This window comes from Sus scrofa, chromosome 11 (assembly GCF_054392235.1).
Source record: "Sus scrofa isolate SSC_HxYL_T2T_F1_AM1 chromosome 11, Sscrofa_HxYL_maternal_Yorkshire_Landrace_v2.0, whole genome shotgun sequence".
Classification (NCBI taxonomy): domain Eukaryota; kingdom Metazoa; phylum Chordata; class Mammalia; order Artiodactyla; family Suidae; genus Sus; species Sus scrofa.
Window position 1 is genome coordinate 28,254,101 of NC_139393.1, and position 22,547 is coordinate 28,276,647.

Consider the following 22,547-nt stretch of genomic DNA (forward strand, 5'->3'; position numbering starts at 1 on the left):
GTCCCTAGTCGGATTCGCCATCCACTGCGCCATGACGGGAACTCCTGTAGCACTTTTTTATACTTCAGAAATCTCCAGACTCTTGGATTCTTGTTAGATTCTAAACTCAAATTCACACATACACAAAAAAATTTATGTGAAAACAAAGTCAAAGCAAACTGTTAAAATGGTAATAACTTATATGACGTTTAATTCCTTAACTCAGACTATAGTCAAGATTTAATAGCCAAGGGGTGTTGTGAGTAGATTTTTCATTCCTCTTCTCCTCCAAGAACAAAATTGTCAAAACATACAGCCCATGTTCTACTATGCTGTCAAATGGGGTAAATATTTAATGTACATTTCTAATAAAGCATACTACGCAAGTCCAGAGGAAGTTAACAGTTTATTTCTTAAACTGACAGATTTGAGATGGGTCATCAGTGAGTATATAAATTATTATTAAATACTCTCCACAAGACTCAGATTTTTCTTTCTTTTGATTTGGTGGTTTGTTTTTTGCATTTTCAAAAGAGAATTATAGGGGAAATAGACTTACAGACAAGAGAATTAAAATGAAATATACATTTGTTTATCATTTTTAACATTAACGTAAATAGAAAAATTATAACATGTATGCATTTACGCCTATATTAAGATGTGAACAGTGAACAAACCATTATATTTTAAATATAATGTCTATGTTTCCACTTCTGATTTTTATAAAATGTCTTCATAAACATTGTTGATTTTAATACAAAGTAAAAATAAATCAAACTGTAAAAATAAGTAGAAAAAAATGACATTAGTAGAAAAGTTTTACAATGCATGGACAAGGACGCTAAAAGTCCCTTTTTTCGGCTGCGCCCATGGCATGTGGCGGTTCCCCTTGCCAGGGATAGAATCTATGCTGCAGCAGTGACGCAAGCCACTGCAGTGACAATGCCAGATCCTTAACCATTGCATCACAAGACAATACAAAAAGCTTCTCAAATAAAGTAGTGAATTACACTTTATTTTGATTTCAATGAGAGAATAAAGTAAAGCAGTATTTTACCACTTTATGTTAATATCTAAGAAACCTTGTCTCCAGCAATAAATATGTCATTCATCAGGATTTCAGTTTACAAAAAAATACCCCTTATCTAAAGCCAAATAATTTTACTGTTAACTCATTTTTTTCTGAAATGCTAGGCAATCTACTGTAATTGGAAGGATAGAATGAAGTATCTACATTTGCCTAGTAATTAAAAAGGAGATGAAACAGTTAGCTTAATATTATTTTTTTATTTCCAAAACCAGAAAGGGACTTAATGAAATAAAAGCAAAATATTTTGAAAGATTTACCGCAAAAGTCCAAGAAGTATATCGAGATATCTAAAGAAGTTGTCAACATTTAATAGTAATCTAGGTATTAAACCAAAATACCTACCTCATATCAGAATTTAAATCTTCAAGTTTGCTGAGATAAATATTGTGATGATAGTTTTTCTGTTCATAACATTTTGTCAAGCAAGAAAGCATAATTTAATTGAAGTAATAACATAATCCTTTGGAAAAAATTTAAAAATTACTTCTGAAATTCTGCATAATAATTCAAATGCCAAAAATTTTTAAAGGTATGAATCACTTTCTCTCTATATATCTATCTATCTATATATATACACACATATTACATATAATATGTATATACAATATATGTATACATTATATATGCTTATGTATATGTGCATATAATATATAATGTTACAAAGTCTTTCTTTACCTTCAGCTTTATAGCCTTCATCTTACTAGATTCTGTTCAGTAATTTTTGCTAGCCACATCAAACTGCAAATTATCAAATTAGAAGAGTGACTTCTGATGTCTTGGATTCCCTTTGTCCAATATTGAGTCCCTAAACCATACCTAGGTCTGTGCCAGGAAGATAAACTGGGAGATGCAGTTCATTATATATTAAAGAAAAGTATTAAAAATATGAAGTTAGTAGAAAGTCGTATGACAGTTAGCTATGATGGACTGCCATGTTACCCATTTGCAACATCTTAGATGTGGACATAGAGCAGATTCATAAGAGTCACACTTGAGCTGATCCGGAATGATGGGTAGGGTTTTGTTAGATACAAAGAAGTGGTACTATAATCAAGGTATTAACACAAGTCATGTTACAGAAAAATTTACATATTTTATTACTAGTTAAATTTAGAGAAAGCTAAATTATGTTGGGCCTCAATTTGGGGAAACTGAGACTAGGGAGCAAGAGTGCTGCATTTGGAATTAGGAACATCTGTTCAAATGCTAAGACCCTATAAGACTAGAGAATTCTCTTGGCTTTGTGGTAGTCTTAATTAAAAATTCAAGGCATGAGTGCAAGAGTGGTGCTTGTGTATGTGTGCAGTCCATTTAGCTATGTCTTCATGTGCATGTATGCATGTACATGTGTAGAGGTATATATAGTTAATTCTGTGCATCTGTGTGCATGTAGGTGTGTGTGTTACAGTTTTTAGAATGAAGGAAAACCTTATCACTTCTTTTTTCAATTTTATAGCCACACTTGGGGCATATGGAAATTCCCCTGGCAAGGGTTAAATCCGAGCCACAGCTGTGTCAATGCCGGAACTTTAACCCACTGTGCCAGGCCAGGGATCAAACCTGCACCTTCTCAAAGGAGGAACCACGACAGTCAGTTTCTTAACCCCCTGAACAACAGTGGGGACTCCAACCTTACCACTTTTCAATAAGACAATGTTCACAATACCAAATGAAAAAATTTAAAAAAATTTAAATGTTTGGGACTATTTGCATTATCTATGTAACTATGTCATGTATTTCAACTTATTTTGAATGTATTTCTCATGGTACAATACACTCTGAGTAGAAAACTTTTGTGTGTTTTGATGGATTAGTATGGGACTTAGACTCCAGTTAACACATCTTGAAAAGGAAATCCCTGCTTTCTGAATATGGAGACTTGGGAAGACATATCCATGACTTATCCTTTTAAGATTCTTCCTTTCAGAAAATGGGGCCTATGATCTATTGAAGGGGAGACTAGTCTGATTCCAAATATTGCCTTTGTCACTTGGACAAAGAGGGAAAATATAGTCACTGTATCTCTAATATACAGCTTCTACAACTGCATAATACCTCAAATAGATGTTACAAAAGAGTGCAAACCCCACATATATGTGATTAGCAAAATCTGTCTAATGCTAATGAGAACAATTCTCCTATCATCGCCTCTTAACTGATTGTTCTGATTTAGTCTTAATGGACGATATCTCAAGTGTGTTATTTATAAAGAGATGCAAAATACATTTTGCTTTTCTGGCCTTCCACCTCATCCAGCCCCAATTTCAGAACCCTTTAGGGCTTTGCGGTAGGTAAACTAATATACAGAAATAATTTCGTTGTTCCTTCTTTTCTCTGCCAAGATTTCTACATACTCTACAAAGAAGGCCATTTAAACACAGATGGATAAACAGATTGAAATAAAAATATTATAATTCCTACCATTAAAATACTTTTCTAATCAAAGAAAATAAGAACTGAACAACAATTAAAATACTTAAGAAATACTTTGTGAAGATGAGAAGCATGAGTTGAAATATACATATTTTTATTAAAGATCTAACCATTTGCAAATGCCATTCTGGGCACACACTGTATAAATTTTAACTATCTTGTAGAGTACATAGCTAACATGCACAATTAGATCAGCATGCATGCATACACATCCCTAGAGGTCTACACATTTAAAAACTTGTTAAGAAGTACAAGCCAGTCTTATGCTGAACTCTTTGAGGTTTACATGAATTAACTTTGCACTTCAAAGAAAATATATTAAACAGCTATCAAGGCCAAACTCTGAAGAATGATAAAAGTACATTTAGAAGTATTCATCGTTCAGGTTTTTCATCTTTTTGTTATTACAAATATGTTTTCATCTTATTGTATTTATTATAGATTAATATATAAATGTTAAATGTTTCATTTGATGGTGAGCACATGGCATGACATTCATCATCACAGCAATGTTTATTGATGGAATCAGTGGTCGTGAGAAGTCTGATGCAATTTGATTGCAGGATTTCATCTTACCTTTGATATTGCTGGCATTCATTTAATTTTATAGCACCCCAATGAGATATAATTCACATACCATAAAACCCTTCCTTTAAAGTGTATAATTAAATGGCTTTTAGTAGATTCCTAGAGGTACCCAACCATCACTATTATCTTAGTTTTAGAACATTTTCATCACCACCACAGAAGCATGTGTCAGTACTTCACTGCTTTTTATGCCAATAATACTCCATTTTCCAGATATACCACATTGCATTTATCCATTCATCTATCAATGGATATTTGGGTTATTCTCATTTTTTTAGTTGTTGTGAATAATGTTGCTTGAACATTGGTGTGTATGTTTTTTGTATGGACCTATACTTTTATTTCTCTTGGATATATACCTAGGAGTGGAATTGCTGAATCATATGATAAATGTATATTTAACAATTTGAGAGACTGCCAAACTGTTTTCCAGAGTGGCTACACTCTTTTATGATCCTATCAGCAATGTATGAAGGTTTCAACTTCTTCAGTCTCTCCAACACTTGTTACAGTCAACCTTTTTATTTTATTCATGTTTCTGGGTTAGAATGAATGTTATTTTGGTATTGATTTCCATTTCCCTAGTAACTAATGACTTTGGCCATATTTTCATCTGCTTATGTTAGATAAAAAGCTTGTTATATTCAACTAATTTCCAGAATATTCCTTAGACTACAAGAATTGATTATACTATGACACGTATTATAGGTAGACACTATATATGTTATTTATTTTTCCCTTTTGGGGTATAATTCAAAATATTAGTTAGTACCTTTGAAGTCTTGAAGAATGAAGCAGTTTTCTGAGTGATATTCCCTAATTTGTTTCTTGGTTGAGTTTAAAGAATAATTTCTTTTTATAATTACTGACTTATTCTTGCAGACAAAGTTTCATGACAGGTAGCTTAACATAACAAAAAGGTCGCTGAACTTTTCAATTATTTTGGAAAAGTACAATACTGAAGTTGAATGATTTTAGAAAATTGGATAGTTATGATGGATTAATTAATATCACTTATACATTTTTATCTAGATGTAATCCAAGGTCACAGTTGTTAGTGTAGAGCCTCTAATACTTTTCTAAGAGTTCTATTTAATTCTGAATGTTAACTTTCTCCTGGTAATTTTGGCTTCAAATTTCCTCCTTTTGTGATGTATCCTTCTCAATCTGATCTACCTTCTTGTAACCTTACCTTTCCTATGCACCCTGTTAATCCAGATGAATTATTCTTTGGCCCTTGGTTTCTTAAAGCACCGTTTATATCAGGCACTGGAAAGGTAAGGGTTCACATTACAATAATGAAAAATTAAAATTGAAGACCTACTTGCTTTTCTTTAGGTCTATAAACCATTTGATTTCACTCATACTTTATGTTACTATATCTTTTCTTTTTTTAACTCTCTTTTCCTTGTCTAGGCCTGCCAAGACTCAAAAACACATAAGTAGAAAATAAAAATTAAAATAAAACATTCCCGTTTTGTAACAGAGAAAAAAGATAACTCTTTCTACAACCATTTCTCAAGATCTGGGACTTTGCATATTAAGAACAAAATAGGTCAAAATAAAATAATACCTACCCTATGCTCCCTAAGCAATGGGAGATGTGCGCCAAGTCTCACTCTTTCTCCACGATTTCTGCAAAGGAGAGAGAGGATTATAGATATGGTTGATGTCCTTTCCTTTTAAAAGACCTAGGTGGTTACAGTTAATTGTATTGTAAATAATAATTTATTTTTTCACTATTAATATTTCAATCTTTTATATCTGGGTAATAATTCACTTCTGCCTTATTTCTGCCCCACTTTGAATTATCAAATCTCCACATTAAAAACAAGAGAAAAATTCTCTTGCATGAATAAATTTATGGAAAAATTATCTAGAGTGGGGAATAATATTGTACTGCCTCAAATGTTAATGTCGATAAAGAGTATCCCTGTCTTGAAGATGTAACACATAGGAACAAATGGAAAACAAAAAGAGAAATATTAGAAATAGTTTAGTAAACGGGAGATCTATATTTCTCTCTAAACTAGTCCAATGGGGAAAATTCAACTCCATGTACATTCAGAGTAGGAATTCCTAAATCCACATTCACAAATGTACCAGTTAATTTGTTATCCTACTGATAATATACGTAAATTTTAATCTTACAGCCTTTTCCTCTGCAATAAAGACACAGACATTTCAATGTTTTTCAATTTATGAAATTTACCATGGTTCAAAAACATTAAAAAGATTGAGGACCCCTGTTCTGGGAGAATAAGTCTTGCTATCAAGAGACAGAATGAAGAAATTCTCTTTAGGAGCAAAATACATCCAGAATGCAAGTAAGGAAACTCTAAATTGTAAGTTTCAATAATTAATAGAGTATATTGATTTTCCTTTCCATTCCTGGGATATATTTTAGTGAATTGGCAGGTTAGATTAGTAAAAAAAAAAAAAAAATTCTAAATTTTTTTAAGTGATGCTTTTAAAACAAAGGAAAAAAATCACATCAATATAGTTACATTACCATAGATATTAATTTGAACTGAGTTGATGACATTATTTGAGCAGAGGATGGATAAACACATATGGGGAGTACAGGTGCTCTTCTGATTTTGAAGACAGTTATACTTACTGACCTTCAAGACCTGCTCTAACTCCAAGATGATCAGTAACCTCAAGGACATAGAAGAACACTGAAAGAAACTGTTACGAGTGATATATCTTATAGAATATTCCTAAAACGTTTTCAGTAAATAGTCCCTGTTCAAGATCAATGAACATGTAAATAAGTAGAAAAACTACTCTTATTCCATTTTCAATTTATGATCTCTTGATTAAGAAGTCATACAATGTTCCGGGAAAATGTCCCAAAATTGCAAACATCATAAACGTTCACCCTTAGGACATTTCTAAGTAATAAATTTCACATCAGGGAATGTGTATGTTCACAATGAGTATTTGAAAAATAAAATAAGAAATCCTCTGAAGTTTTGCAAGGTTTTTGATGTTCCAAACTGTTGCAAATTTTTTTTTCCCACTGTACAGCAAGGGGGTCAGGTTATCCTTACATGTATACATTACAATTACAGTTGCAAATTTTTATCAAAGCCCATGCCCCAGCTTTGCTTGAGCTCATCAATTATGTGATAGGGACATCCTTGCTGCTCTCCAAAGAAGATCTTATCATTTCTTACAGTTCAAGACTTTTGTTCTCTTCACTAAACTTCTCTGAGTGTTGTTAATCTTTATTTCACAAAGCTTCTACTCCTTCATCTTCTGATTAATTCACAATCCTTTCTCTTTAAGTCAACATGCTATTTTCCCTGCACTTTACTGCCTATGTTTTCTCTTTTCTACCTCTCCTAGAGTTTGGCATTCCTCTTAGATCTATAATTAAATAACTTGTGAAATCAAATCACCCCCCAAAAAAGGTTTCTCCATCAAATTGAATAAATGCTGATGACTCCCCACTAATATGTTTCTTTTTTGATTTAACACACCATTAAACTTATCTCTTATCATTCCACGTAATTAAACTTCGTGATAAGCAAGCTATATCACGCTACCCTATGGTGCCATACAAAAGAAGTCTCCTTCACCTTCCATGTAAAAACCATCTTTTATACACTTGCCCAGTGATTTTTCTCATGCTATCAGCAAAACTGCTGTAGTTATTTATGACATTCCTGATACCATCTCCTTTAAAGTCACGTTGATAATGACATGTTTAACTGAACTTGTTTAGGGCTAGGTAGGGATTTTCAAAGCAATACAGACATGTTGGTGTCCTAAATGTAGAAAGTCCTTGAACATAGTATGTCCAGTATAGTTTACCCTCAAACCGGGTAGAATTAAATTGTATTGTCCTTCATCTCTGATATATATTTATTATCTTTTCTTTTTGCCAGACCCATGGCATATGGAATTTTCTGGGCCAGGGATTGAATCTGAGCCACAGCTGTGCCCTACACCCCAGCTTCAGCAACTCCAGATCGTTAACCCACTGCACTACAGCAGGAAATCCCCTGGTATATATTTCTAACGATGCATCGTGTGTCACAATTGGATATTGCATTGGTTGTACTGCACTACTGACTCAGTTTACTGTTAACTAAACCCTTTTTACATGGGGATCAAAGAAGAAGATTTTTTGGAATCCTGAATCTTCTACCTAAACTATTTATTATTCCTTCCACTCAGGTTTCAATGACTTACAAATTTGATGAGCATGTATTTTGCATCTTACTTGAGTTTCTTAATGAATTACTTGAGTTAATAACTGTGTTGGATACACAAAATTGATGACTGAGTACTGTGGCACACTTCAGAAATTTCATTCAGCTCAGCAATTTTTAATTTTTTAAAAATCATGAAACACAGCAAGAACTACATTGTATAGTGTAACCCAGAACACACATTTGTATATTTAGACATCGAATTGTTTAATGGGAAAACTATTTGCTGCTATAAATTAACTGCTTTGATATTCTGTTTTATTTCGATTTTTTTTTCTATTTCACTTTATGTAAGTTACTGGTTGTTGCACACACTATTATTTAATTAGTAAGAAAACCCCCTCAAATTTCATTTTTCCCTCCTCATATATCAATGCATAATCCTAGATTGGTGGGCTAGTTTGGGCTTAGCTGGACTTGTCTCCGAGCTTCTCTGTTTGGTCTATGTTTGGTTCACAGGTTTCCAAACCTTCTCAGACCAGTAGGCTAACCCGGGCATGTTCTATTCATAGCCAACAGGAAAAAAAAAACACCACAAAATATGTGTTTAATCAGAAAAGTGGAATAATGTAGGTACATTCTTCTCATTGCATTACAGAAACATAAAAGGCAAGGCACAATTGCACAGAACATGCTTCAATGCCTCTGCTTTTTTTTTTAATCTACTAATATCTCATTGGCTAAAAGTCACATGGTTGAGCCTAAAATCTATAGTGTGGAAATACATTTCGCTCACCATGAGCCCAAAACAAACCAGTTGATGAAGCCCAGCATCATGGGGAGAAGTACAGTCCTACAACGGATGTGTCATAGAAAGACTATGTCATCACCATCAAATTAGTTTCACAACCCAATTATAGATTACCACACACAGCTCTAAGATGACCCTGATCTATTTATCAAAACTCTTTAAATTTATTCATTCATCATATTACTAATCTATTTGATCATTTTTGTATTTATATAATAGTATTCCATTGACATGAAGCAACATTATTTGATTTTTTTTAGGTCCAGATTCTCAAAAGTTATCATATTTCCTTGATCTGCTAATGCCACTAATAAATAGAAATGTGGTCAGCTTGACATGTAATCAGGTAAAGTATTTTAGATTCTAATAATCAATATATCCTCATTCAGTTATTTATGATATTCACTTGAATCATAACTCTTTTTTTTTTTTTTTGTCTTTTTGCCTTTTTCTTGAGCCACTCCCACGGCATATGGAGGTTCCCAGGCTCGGGGTCTAATCAGAGCTGTAGCCTCCGGTCTACACCACAGCCACAGCAACATGGGATCCGAGCTGCGTCTGCAACCTTCACCACAGCTCATGGCAATGCCAGATCCTTAAACCACTGAGCAAGGCCAGGGATCGAACCCACAACCTCATGGTTTCTAGTCGGATTCATTAAACACTGCACCATGATGGGAACTCCCACTTGAATCATAATTCTATAATTGTGTTTAGAAGTAATATTAGACATTTGAGATCATAGATTGATCTATTCACTAAATGTAATATTTATACTAAATATCTTTTTTTTTTTCCAAAAAATAATTGCTAGGAGATCCCACTGTGGTTAGGCAGGTTAAGGATTTGATGTTATCTCTGTGAGGATGTGTATTTGATCCCTGGCCTCACTCAGTGGATTAACCATGCAGCATTGCCACAAGCTGCAGCATAGGTAGCAGATGTGGCTTGGATCTGGTACTGCCACAGCTGCACTGTAGGCCACAGCTGTAACTCCGATTTGACCCCTGGCCCAGGAATTTCTCTATGCCACAGGTGTGGCCATGAAGAGGGAAAAAAAGATAATTGCTGAATTCCCAATAGAAAGTATTTCTCCTTCTTACATTTTCTAAATATATACAGTGTTTTCCCTTTATAACACAGAATGTGGTTTGTAAATATACAATATTTAATATGTTAATATTTAAGTATAAAATCAGGTATACATTTGTTTATATCAACTTATTGTAAATTATTAGCACATGACCTGGAACATAGAAAGTATTCAATAAATGAATTCAATAAATGAATAATAATCCAGCTTCCTGTTTTGAAATTTGGTACAAGAGTACATCTCTAATAATCTACCATGGTTACCTTTCCTCTCAAAATCTCAAAAACCTCTGGCAATTGTATGGTGATCTACTCTATAAAATCCATCTTACCCATGAAATACATATAGACTTGTAAATTAATTAATTTAGAGTTATTCTCTTAAAAATTTTGCTTAGGCTTACTTTTTCCCAGTACCAAGATCATTGGGTCCTTCCTTTTTAGCTGGAAAGTGAATTTTCATGGAATCCAGTAGGAAATTATTGGAGCTCACTGTTGACCACTGAGGAAACTCTCTAGCCTGGCTTTCCAGAATGTACCTCAAAACTCATGCCAACAGAAAAACTTTGACAAGTGGACTGTAAACATTTGATCACCATATAAATGAGTTATGGATATAGATATATATATATAAACACATACATATATACACACACACACATATATATGGGATGAACAAGCTCATGATTATACAGTTAAAATTTTGCATAATAATTTCTGTTGAAGAGATTTGGATGAAGTGATTTGAAAGCACCATCAAACTTTAGTACAGGCTGGAGAGTTTGAGAGATATTTTGTCATCTATTGGAGCTGGTTCATGAAGAATGGGTAGGGGTTTTCAAAGGAAAGGAAAAGAAAGAGTCATATATACAAGGGTTGAGAGTAATCAAAGACCTGATATGAAAGGGTATTGAGATATTCTTTGAGCTGGGAATATACATAAGTATATTGGTGGAAGGTAGTATGAAATAATGTAGAGGGCAGACTGTGAAGTAGATTATACTTAAGAGTTTAGAATATGGCCTAAGGAAAATGGAAGTTAAAAGTATTTTTTAATCTGGAAACTGACATAATAATTTGATACAGTGTGTGAAAGTTGTTTGGAATCAAAGGCAAAGCAGATGGTTCCTAAAATGATTCAGGTGGGTTAATTGAGATCCAAACTAAACAGCATAAGTAAATATAAAAAGAGGATTGTGGATTTTAGAGACACTTCTGATACACAATTGACATGATTTAGTCATGTTGTGATTTAGTCATTGGATGGTGAGGGCAAAAAGTGGAAAAAGTAGAAGTGATAAGTTAATTGAAGTTATATCAACAAGTATAAAATTTGAGAAGGGAGAAAATAAATTTTGTTTTTATATATTTTATATATTTGATGTACATATAATACTTCCAGGTAAAGAGAGCCCAGTGTTTACTGAAAAACATTCATGTACAACTAGAAAAAGAGAATGAAATGAAACACAAAAGTAGATTTGAGAGTATCTTCAGAAAAAAATAAAATAAAATGAATGATATAACCTAAGGAAACCTCCTTAGGGAGTACAGAATGAGAAAAGGAAAGAGCAAGAAAAGCAAGAATTATTTGTGATAAAATATAGAAAGACTTATTAATGAAGGAGCACACTCCAAGCTGTAGGAAATTATTTATGGTCAGATTTTGTGAAGATATCACCTAGGGCAAGGACTAAAATTGGAGTTTGAATTTAGACATAACGTTCTTGGTGATTTCAGCACGAACATTTTCAGTAGAGTGACTGGATAATAAATTATAGTTTAGTGGCTAGATAAGAAAATACAGTGAATGAGAATTTTGGAAATGGAGATGGCAAGTTTACTACTGTTGCCAAAATGTTTGCAAAAACCTTGGGCTTTGGAGAACCATACGTTAGGTGACATTATTTCTAGCTATTTCCCCTACACTACAAGATCTTTATTCAACACCGCTTATAGACCTTATCTCAGTAATACTACATCCATTTATTCATTTTATCTAACTGGGCAAGCTAGTTCAGTTTTTTTTAACATCCTCTCATAATGATATTTCTTGTGCTCTTCTTCAGTCCCATTTATTCTTTCTCAAATGTTTTACCAAGACCACCTGTATTTCATTAAAATGTGTTTATGTTTCTCTCTTGATCCACAGTGTTATTCAGTTTATAACACTCTCTCTCTCTCTCTCTCTCTCTCTCTCTCTCTCTCTCTCTCTCTCTCTCTGCAAGTCTAATGATTTTAAATAGGGAATTCCATCCCATTGCCCATTTGAAGTCTGAGTTCATTTATGCATCTTGTACAGTCATATTTATTATCTACCTGTGCTATAATTGCAGGAGTACAAATTAATGCCCATAACCCGAGTTGACAAGAATTGTTTATTTTAGCTTCCAGTTTTCTCTTTTGTGAACTATTGGGCCTCCTCAATTTACTATTTTTTCCAGGTAACATTTTCTGTATGCCAGGTTTTGGAATATGTGTAAGTATTTTCTCCACCCTCATTTACATTCAGTCTAACTCTGCTTCTTATTCAGACAGCAATGGTTCCAGGCCAAACTCTTTTCCATCTTTGTGAAAATCATTTAATCCTTCTGTCTTTCAGATTATATTAAATCATGGTCGATACATGACACAGGCAACTCGTTATTTTTTTGGTACCCCTTCTTACTAAAATTCTAAGTAACATTAGGGAAATAAACACTTGTACTCTTGTGTTTATCACTTTTTTAGTCATATAATCTCAGTTTATGGTAAGACACAAAGGAAAATTTGTATCAATGCTCACGTTTTTTTTTTTTCATCTAGTTAGAATCAACACATTCTCTTGCCTAAATACGTTTTTATAAATTTTCAAAAAAATTTTATTTAAATTCAAACTTCCATAATTTAAAATTTAACAATGATTGTGCTTAACCACCAGCTCACATGATATCTTTCTTTGTTTAATTTTTTTTTTAGTATAGCTGATGTATGTTGTATTAGTTTCAGGTGTAGAGTAAAGTGAATCAGCCATACATGTAAATATACCCATTCTTTTTTTATCATATAGGTTATTAAAAGTATTGAGTAGGTTTTCCTATGCTATACAGTAGGTTCTTATTAATCATCTATTTTATATAGTAGTGTGTATATGTTATTCCCACCTTCCCATTTCTTCCCTCCCCACAATTGTTTCAACTATGGTAACCAGCCTAAAAGACCTAACATTCCTTTCTTGCTTCAAAATATGACCCCTCCCCAACTCCTTAAAACCATTGCACATTCTGGAATAGATGGTCAGACATTATTAAATTCATTTAATCTGTAAATTATCATCTAAGTGACAACTTCACATTTTTATTCTGAGAAACCCACGGCTGTTTTGTGGGGAGACTAATTCACCAGCAGCCTCTCAAGTGATGGCTGTATTCTTTTCTACATTTGTCATAGCGTGGACTCTGGAAGCCAGTTAAGTGTCATCTTTTCTCTTCATTGACTTCCAGACAATATCATCTTCCTCTGCTGATATCTCCACCAGATTTAAAACACGCAAAATTGTTACAACCCCATAACGATTTTGTTGCAGACATCTACAGACTCATACAAACTTTTGGTTTCTGGAATTTCTCTTCTCCGATTATCATATCCTCTACCTCACTTCAATCCCTTGAGGGTCATACCTAGACACTGCTTACTCCTATGTCTATACCCCATCATGATCTTTCATCTTCAAGGGTACTTGCCTGTACCCTTCGTTCCGTTCATGCTACTCACTTGGCAAAATCCAAAACCAGCTAAATTTGATGCAATGAACATTCTGTTCCTGACAATAGCCAAGCCTAGATGAAAAGAAATAAAAAAAATACCATATAGAATGCCATTTTATTTTTTATTTTTATTTTTTTAATATTTTAAATTTTTTTGACTGTACCTACCGCATGGGGAAGTTCCTGGGAGAGGGACCAAAGCTGAGCCACAGCAGTAACTCAAGCCACAGCAGTAACAGTACTGAATCCTTACCCACTAGGCCACCAAGGGACTTGCAGAACGCCATTTTAAATTAATGATCGCTAATGTGTAAACTGACTTTTAGTCCTGAGAAACAATGATACTATATTTCTCTATGATGATAGTTCTCCCCAAATTCATTGTTTGCTCTTTCCTTCAAGACAATAATATTCATTCTTAGTTTTTGCCAAATGAGAAAAGAGAGACAGTTAGAAGGGAAGTCTGTAAGTGCCCCCTATCTTATTTACCAAATTAATAGCGTTAGTGTTCATATCGTCGGGCTCTCTGTGCTACAGTAACCATTTCAAACATACTTTTATCTGTATTAATTCTCCATCTCCACTGGTCTGCTCAAAAACAACACTCCAAAATTTATTCCATTCCAACATTTATTCTGACATCATGAATATTTCCCCCTCTCTAATGTAGTATCTCCACTGGCATAAAAAACTATAATTTTCCATGTTTTTATTTTAGATTTTCTTTCCAAAACATTTACAGTTACTGCTTCACTTTGTTGTTGCTTTTTAGTTCCAAAACCCTCAAAAATGTTTTGATTTCTCCAAGAAGCTTGTGTTAAGACCAGGTTATAAGTACAGATATTTACTTGGGAAAATGCTTGTGAATGATATATAGGGAGGGAACAAAAGTCTGCAATAAGGGTCTTAGGTGATCATGCTTGAACGACAGCTGTGAAAGGAAAGCAGGAACAAAGAATTCTAAAGGAAGAACCTTATAACTCAGTGCAGTTCTGAGAAAATTTTGACCTGGAGGATGCAAAGTCCTAGAATCAAAACTACTTGCTAAAAATATGAAGTCAGCAGCCAGTGTCCTGGGTTCTAATATCATTTCTGTGATCAGTCATCATCTGGGGGAGCCTGGGGGAAGTGGAATCTGGTTTGAACTTTGATATGGATTAAAATGTGCAGTAACTTGGGCCTGATCCCGTTAGTAGATTTAAAGGGTATCTTAACAGCCATAATATCCAATATGTCCTTTGTCAAGTAAGAACACCCATCTACTGATTCCAAGCGAGGATTCCAACCATGTGGGGGACCACAAAACCATGACACTCAAACTTAAATACAAGGATACCCAGAAAAAGAGAAATTTTCTCCAAATGAGGAAGAAGCAGGGGCCAAGCAACACTCAGCATCTGACTTTTGTACTGGGGAATGTTCTAGGTCCAGAGCATTGATTGGGGATTCCCAAAGAGAAGCAGCAGGTTTTACAATAGCTGCTTTCCCAACATCATTCGTATACTTTATTATTTTTATTATTATTGTTAAAATGGAATAAAATTTACCATCTTAACCAATATGAAGTGTAGTGTTAAGTAAATCCACAGTTGTGAAACAGATCTTTATAGCTTTTTCATTTTGAAAACCTGAAGCTCTGCCTCCCTCAAGCCCTTGGCAATCATCATTTTATTTACCGTCTCTATGATTTTGAGTACTCTCAGTACTTTGTGGAAGCGGAATCATGTAGCATTCATTTATCTCTTTGTGACTGGCTTATTTCAGTTAGAATTGTTTCTTCAAGGTTTGTTCGTGATGTTGCATCTGTTAGCATCTCTTTTCTTCTAAAAGCTAAATTATATTCCATTATGTGTATATATCACATGTGGTTTATATATTCATCTGTTGATGCACATTTAGGTTGCTTCTACTTCTTGGCAATTGTGAATAGTGTTTCTATGGAATTGAGTGTGGAAATGTCTTCAAGACCCTGATTTTAATTCTTTTGGATGAATATGCAGAAATGGTATTGCCAAATCATATGATAGATCTGTTTTTAATGCTTTGAGGAATTGCCATCTTGTTCCGCAGTGGTAGCTTCATTTTATAATACCACCAACAGTGCACAAGAGTTCCAACTTCTCTAAACCATTGCTTGCTCTTTTATTTTCCTTTTCTCTCTCTCTCTTTTGTAGTATCCATCCTAATGTGTATGTAGGGATAGTTTTCAGTTTTGATTTGCATTTCTCTAATGAATGGTGATGTTGAGCATCCTTTCATATGCTTGTTGGCCAGTTTTGTATATCACCTTTGGAAAAATATCTACTCAAGTCCTTAACCTGCTGAGTGAGGCCAGGATCAAACCTGCAATCTCATGGTTTCTAGCCAGATTCATTTCCACTGCACCGTGAAAGGAACTCATATCCTGGAGAATGTTTTATATACATGTGAGAAAAATGTATACAATTGACCCTCGAATAATGCAAGGGCTAGAAGCAATGCACAGTCAAATATCTACACATAATTTACAGTCAGCTAGGGAGTTCCTGTCGTGGTTCAGTGGGTAACAAATCTGACTAGGAACCATGAGGTTGTGGGTTTGATCCCTGGCCCTGCTCAGTGGGCTAAGGATCCAGTGTTGTTGTGAGCTGTGGTATAGGTCACAGATGCAGCTCGGATCCCACGTTGCTGTGGCTGGTGGCTGTGGCTGTGGCGTAAGCTGGTGGCTAGAGCTCTGATTTGACCTCTAGCCTGGGAACCCCATATGCCATGGAAGTGGCCCTAGAAAAAAGCAAAAAAAGACTAAAAAAAAAAAAATTCACAGTCAGCTATAAAAAACCGTGGGTCCAACTTTGTAGATTTAATCAACTGCAAAACATGTAGAAATGTAAATCTACAAAAATGTAGATTTAATCAACTGCAAAACATGTTTACTATTGAAAAAAAAAAATCTGTGCATATGTAGACCTGTGCAGTTTAAACCTAAGTTATTCAAGTGCCAGCTGGGGGGAGTGGTCTGTATGTGTCCCTACCGTCTAATTGGTCTATGGTATTGGTCAAGTCCTTTATTTTCTTATTGATGTTCTCTCGTTGCTCTATCTGCTGTAAGTGGGGCAATAAAATATAATATTATTTTGTTTCTCTGTACTTTCCTTTAAATTCTGTCACCGTTTGTTTCTTATATTCAGGAGCTCTGAGGTCTGGTACATAAATGTCTATAATTGTTTTATCTACTTAGTGAATTGACTATTTCTCATTACATAGTGTCTTTTTTTGACTGTTGTGAAGAGGTTTTGATTTAAGGTTTATTTTATATCATATTAGTTTTTATAGCCACACTTGCTGGATTTGGGTTACTGTTTTCCTGGGGTATCTTTTTCAATTCTTTCACTTTTGGCCTATGTGTGTCCTTAAATCTTAAGTGACTCTTTTGTGAACAGCGTATATTTAGATCTTGTAGCTTTATGCATTCAGCCACTCTCTGTCTTTTGATTGGGGAGTTTAATCCATTTGTATTTAAAGTAATTACTGATAAAGAAGAGCATACCATTATGATTTTGTTGTTTTCTATATGAATTGTAGCCTTTTTGTCCCTTCTTTCTTCTCATATGGCCTTCCTTTGTGTTTTCAATATTTTGTAGTGATATGCTTTTGCTCCTTTCTCGTTTTCCTGATAATTATGAGGACTGTAGAGTAATACAAATAATTTGAGAAGGATCTCCTCTAAATGCTAAAAGATCATGGAATTATTGGCCCTAATTCGTGCAATTATCCTCATTAAACCAAAGTATTTCTTCATTCACATTTTTAGGAAGTCAAACACTCTGATTTTTTTTTTTTTTTTTTTTTTGCCTTTTCTAGGGCCACTCCCGTGGCATATGGAGGTTCGCAGGTTAGGGGTCCAATCGGAGCTGTAGCTGCCAGCCTATGCCAGAGCCGCAGCAACGCAGGATCCTAGCCACGTCTTCAACCTATACCACAGCTCATGGCAACGCCGGATCCTTAACCCACTGAGCAAGGCCAGGGATCGAACCCGCAACTTCATGGATCCTAGTTGGATTCGTTAACCACTGTGCCATGACGGGAACTCCAACGCTCTCATTCTTGATGTCAATCTAGGAGCAAATTTTTTTAGCCTTCTTCCTACTCATTCTTATTTTCATGACATGGATTCTGCATGAAAAATAATATATTTTCAAATTGAAAGATATGACTAAAAAACAGGTAAATCATAAGGAAGATCATTTCTGAATGTCTTGTGACAGTTAGAAAACTTTTAAGGAGCTCTAAGAGGCTAGTTGGGACTAAAATTTAGAGAAAAATGTCTCTTTTTTCTATGCAGAAATACATTGCTTCTGACCTCAATAATCCACTGAAACTCTTAAGTTCACAATGATGTTCTTGTCATTAAATACATTGAGCCCTATTATATTCATTAAAATCTGGGTAGCGGGTGACCCTATGGTCTACTCTTGATTTAAAAAGTCATCTGTCCACCATGGTCCACATTGTTGGTCAATGAAAAGAGTAAAATGTAACAATTGCAGGGCATTAAGGGAGTCCCATTAGATAAGGAAAAATAAATAATAACAGTATGTGCTTAAGGAAATTAAATTAAGTCAAGTTCTCACACATATACCTTAATGCTGCTTTGGTAAAGTACTGAGAAGCACCCATTGTGCTTAGTGGGCATGACTTAATATGCCATCTATAGAAATTTTAGGGCATTCAGGGGGAGAGTTTACTCTGATATCTGTGGATTGAAGGATGGATGAATGTTGAGTATACCAAGCCACAAAATAGAACTCTTTCAAAAACAACTGGTTATGCAGGGGAAGTTAAAAAAAAAAAAAAAAAAGGTAATGGAAGAGTAAGATATTAAAAGAGAGAAGATAAAAGGATAGGTTCAAAGACAGATAGGTTTTTGTATATTGGTGTGTAGATGCTTAGTTAAGCTCTATCTGATAGTTTTATTTTATCTGTGAAATATCTACCCACTTCTGAGAATGAAATAAGCAAGGACAGAAGGTCAGATTTCAGAGTTTCATTTGAATGATCACAGAAGGTAGAAAAGACAGCAATAGAAGTGTATTAGAATTATCAGTTGAAGTTTGTAATTGTTAATTTACAATGGATACATCTATCCAGTGTTGTCTTAGAGTGTAGCAGTTTTGAGAACCAGTATAAAGACAACACATGGAAGAGAGCAATCCAAGGTTATTATTTTGCCAATCAGTTATTATGGAAGGAAATAAAAGACAAAGAAGTTTAGCATACTGGCTTCAATTTTATATGTTTATCAAGATGGAAAGACTATGTTAATGATTTCCATATGGCTTCACTGAACCTATATGGTGTTATCATGAGTATTTTCTTGTATAGCTTCATGCCGCAATGTATCCTAAAATTGATACTATTAGCTTCCTGGGTTGAAGGCAGTCTACCATGGCAGGGACTCTGTTAACAGGAAGACATTCATTTTAATGCCTTACTCTGTGACTTTCTCACTTAAGTTAATTAACTCTTCATTATCCTAAAGGAAAAGGCACATGTCTGAAGGAAGTAGGTATTGAACAAATGAATTTTGATGATGGAGAATACATGAGAACATTTACAAGCACTAATCACAACCTAGGGAGAGCAGGACAGTGCAAATGCATTAGAGGAGATATGCATGTGGCCAAAAACAAAATTTTGTCATCCCTGCAGAAACATATTTGTTCAAGGGAGTCAAATGACATCTAAACTGTGCAAATAACACTGAGAGTAATTTATCTGTGATAAATGTTTTCTAGTTTTTTTCTAATGTCACACATTCAAAGTAAATCTAGTCATAATTCACCTTATCTACAAACAGCACAAACTTTGTTAAATATGTCTTTTAGTCAGATTTTTTAAATGAAATTTTGTACTCTGAAAAATGTGAATATTATTGACACACTGCTATTTTCCTAATGGCGTTCATATTTTAAATGCATGATTAATACATTTCAAATGCTTTAGAATTTTAAAAGAATATTTAAAATAGAATCCATGTGTTTTTATTTTCTTATTGCATTTTTAATGTTAGTAATTTCAAAGCAGAACTTTATTTGACTTTGTTGCTGCCTTGCAAACATTTTATCTAGTGTACCAGATTGCCAAATACTTCATTATTGTATCTTAATGAGAGGGATCATAGGAATAAAGTATGTATTCTTAGCGAGAAAAAGAAAATAGAGTTGCAACTTGGCTGGGAGAATTTTCCTTGCTTTTGTGTTGCAAAAATAAATTACTTTGAACTTGTACTTTGTTTTAAATTATGTAAAACATGGTTTTTCATTTTTTAAAAAATTATTATTTTTAAAATTTTGATTAATTTAATTGAAAAATTTTGGGAACATTACAAATTAACTTTTCATATCTTCATCACAAAACTTCATGTTAGAAAGGAAAAGCATTTAAGAAGGTACATATTCTGATCTTTCCGTTCTATGAATGACAATATCTCTGATACCTAGTGAAGTTGCATAGTGAAGATTTAATTCAGATCATGTACTATCAGCTCACTTTATTTTTATAAGATTAAAAAAAAACCTTATGTGTAAGGTTATCATTACAGAATTGTGTGTGTTGTGATTTCTACAGTAAGTTTTTCAATCTTTTAAATGAATGTTTTGAGGTAAGATAATGTTAGGTTATGTGTTTGTGTCTAGGTTACAGAAGTCTTTTTTCAAGCAATCCATCAAGCTTTTATCATTCAAGTTTCTAAAATGCAACAGTAATTATCATGCATATGATTGAGAAAATATATCAGTATTTGACATGTTTCATTGGTTACTCAACATGGGACTCTAAGATTGGATATCTGAAGAGGAAAAGAGGACAATCATTTGGATGAATCGAGAGGCTAATGCTATTAGCCAGGTCATTAACTAGTAGAATGATATCAAGACTGATGAAAGGAGTAAGGATGAAGAAGCAAAACCATGGGTTAAAGTATTTAAGAAATGGAGGAGTAAATAGAGGCCAACCATTTAAAGTAAGGAAGAAATCAGGTGTCATGGGGGTTAAAGGGATTTTTTTTTTTCTTCTTTTAGGAGAAGAAATGGCACACAAGTCTTAAAAGGGAGCTAGGAGAAAAACACCAAACTTCCTTTCCTGAGACACAAGAGACAGGCGAGGACTATGAAGGCTCATTTTGTCTGTGGGGGAGCAATTTCCTTCATCAGAGTCAGGGAAGTAAAAAGAATGTTTAAACGAGAGATTAAACAGAGAGAGGATTTTTCCAATTGCAAAGCAAGAATTTCAAGAAATTTTGAGGGAGGAAAGGAGAATTTTTCAGACTAAGAGACGTTTTCAGAATTATAGAGGAATGAACATACTTTGATAATAAACTTATGAAGCAGGAGACATGTCTGTTGAATACCCAGTGTCTGGTATAGTGGCTGGCATAAAATTGATGCTTATAAATATTTGTTGATAAAAATCAAATGCATATATGTTTCAATTTGCCACCATAATGTTGTGACTGTCAGTGGTTAAAAATGCAGGAACAAAATGCTTGGTAATTCTTAAACATAAATTTTTTTTCCTGACATTTATAAGGAGTTTATTCTTTACGTCTTTACTCAATGATGCACCCAATTTGAGTAATGGCTGAATTATCTTTAGATTTTGGAGTTGAATCTTCATTGTAAATTTGACCCAAGCTAGTTTCCATGGAATCATGCCTAGCTTATGAGAGTAATATTAAATTGTTGACATAAATATGGTGAGAAATCTGAGTCTGAAACTGAGGTTGTCACTTTATATAAACATATATTCATTGGCAAAAAAAGCACGATTTGATAAAATCTTAGTTATAATTATAGGAAGGCGGTTTTACTCTTAACTGATCAATCAAAATGTGTTATGATTGGAGTTCTCTTATGGGACAGCAGGTTAAGGATCCAGCATTGTCACTGCGGTGGCTCCAGTCTCTATTCTGGTATGGGTTCAATTCCTGGCCCAAGAATTTCCATATGCCATAGGTGTGACAAAAAAATGTGTTATGATCATTATGAAATACTGGAATTAATTTAAATTCACAATACAGGTGTAGAAAACCATTCATGAGTTATATAAAACTATTCATGACACGGGTATAAAAAAACATTAAGCGTAATTGCTTCAGGTCTAGGTATAACAAAATAATGAGTATTTAAACTGCTACATATGCAGATAGACGCCAGTATGAAACACCTATAGCATTTTTATGCCATTATTTCAGGTTAGGGATAAAGTCAAATTATAATTTGTTTAATATGAACAACAACTATATATTACCTGAAGAATAAGTATTTAAAACCCTGTTGAATCTATTGTTTTATCTTAAGTTGTGTTGACAGCATCATTTTGAAATCTGCTTTACATTAACCAGCTACCATGCTCATTTTATCTATATATAGTTTATAGTCAACACATCAAATTATTAACTAGAATTTCAAGTGAATTTTACTGAACATTCTAGCTTATAGGGAAGAAAATTGAGGGAAAGAGAGTAAGGACTTAGAACCAAGAAATGATTAGAGTCCATATCTGCTCAATCTTGGTTCAAGGTTTTCACTGTTCTTCCTTATTTTGGTTCAATTCTAAATGTTAAATTGTGCAAGCTGTTTCATTTGACAAAGTTGAAAGAAAGAGGC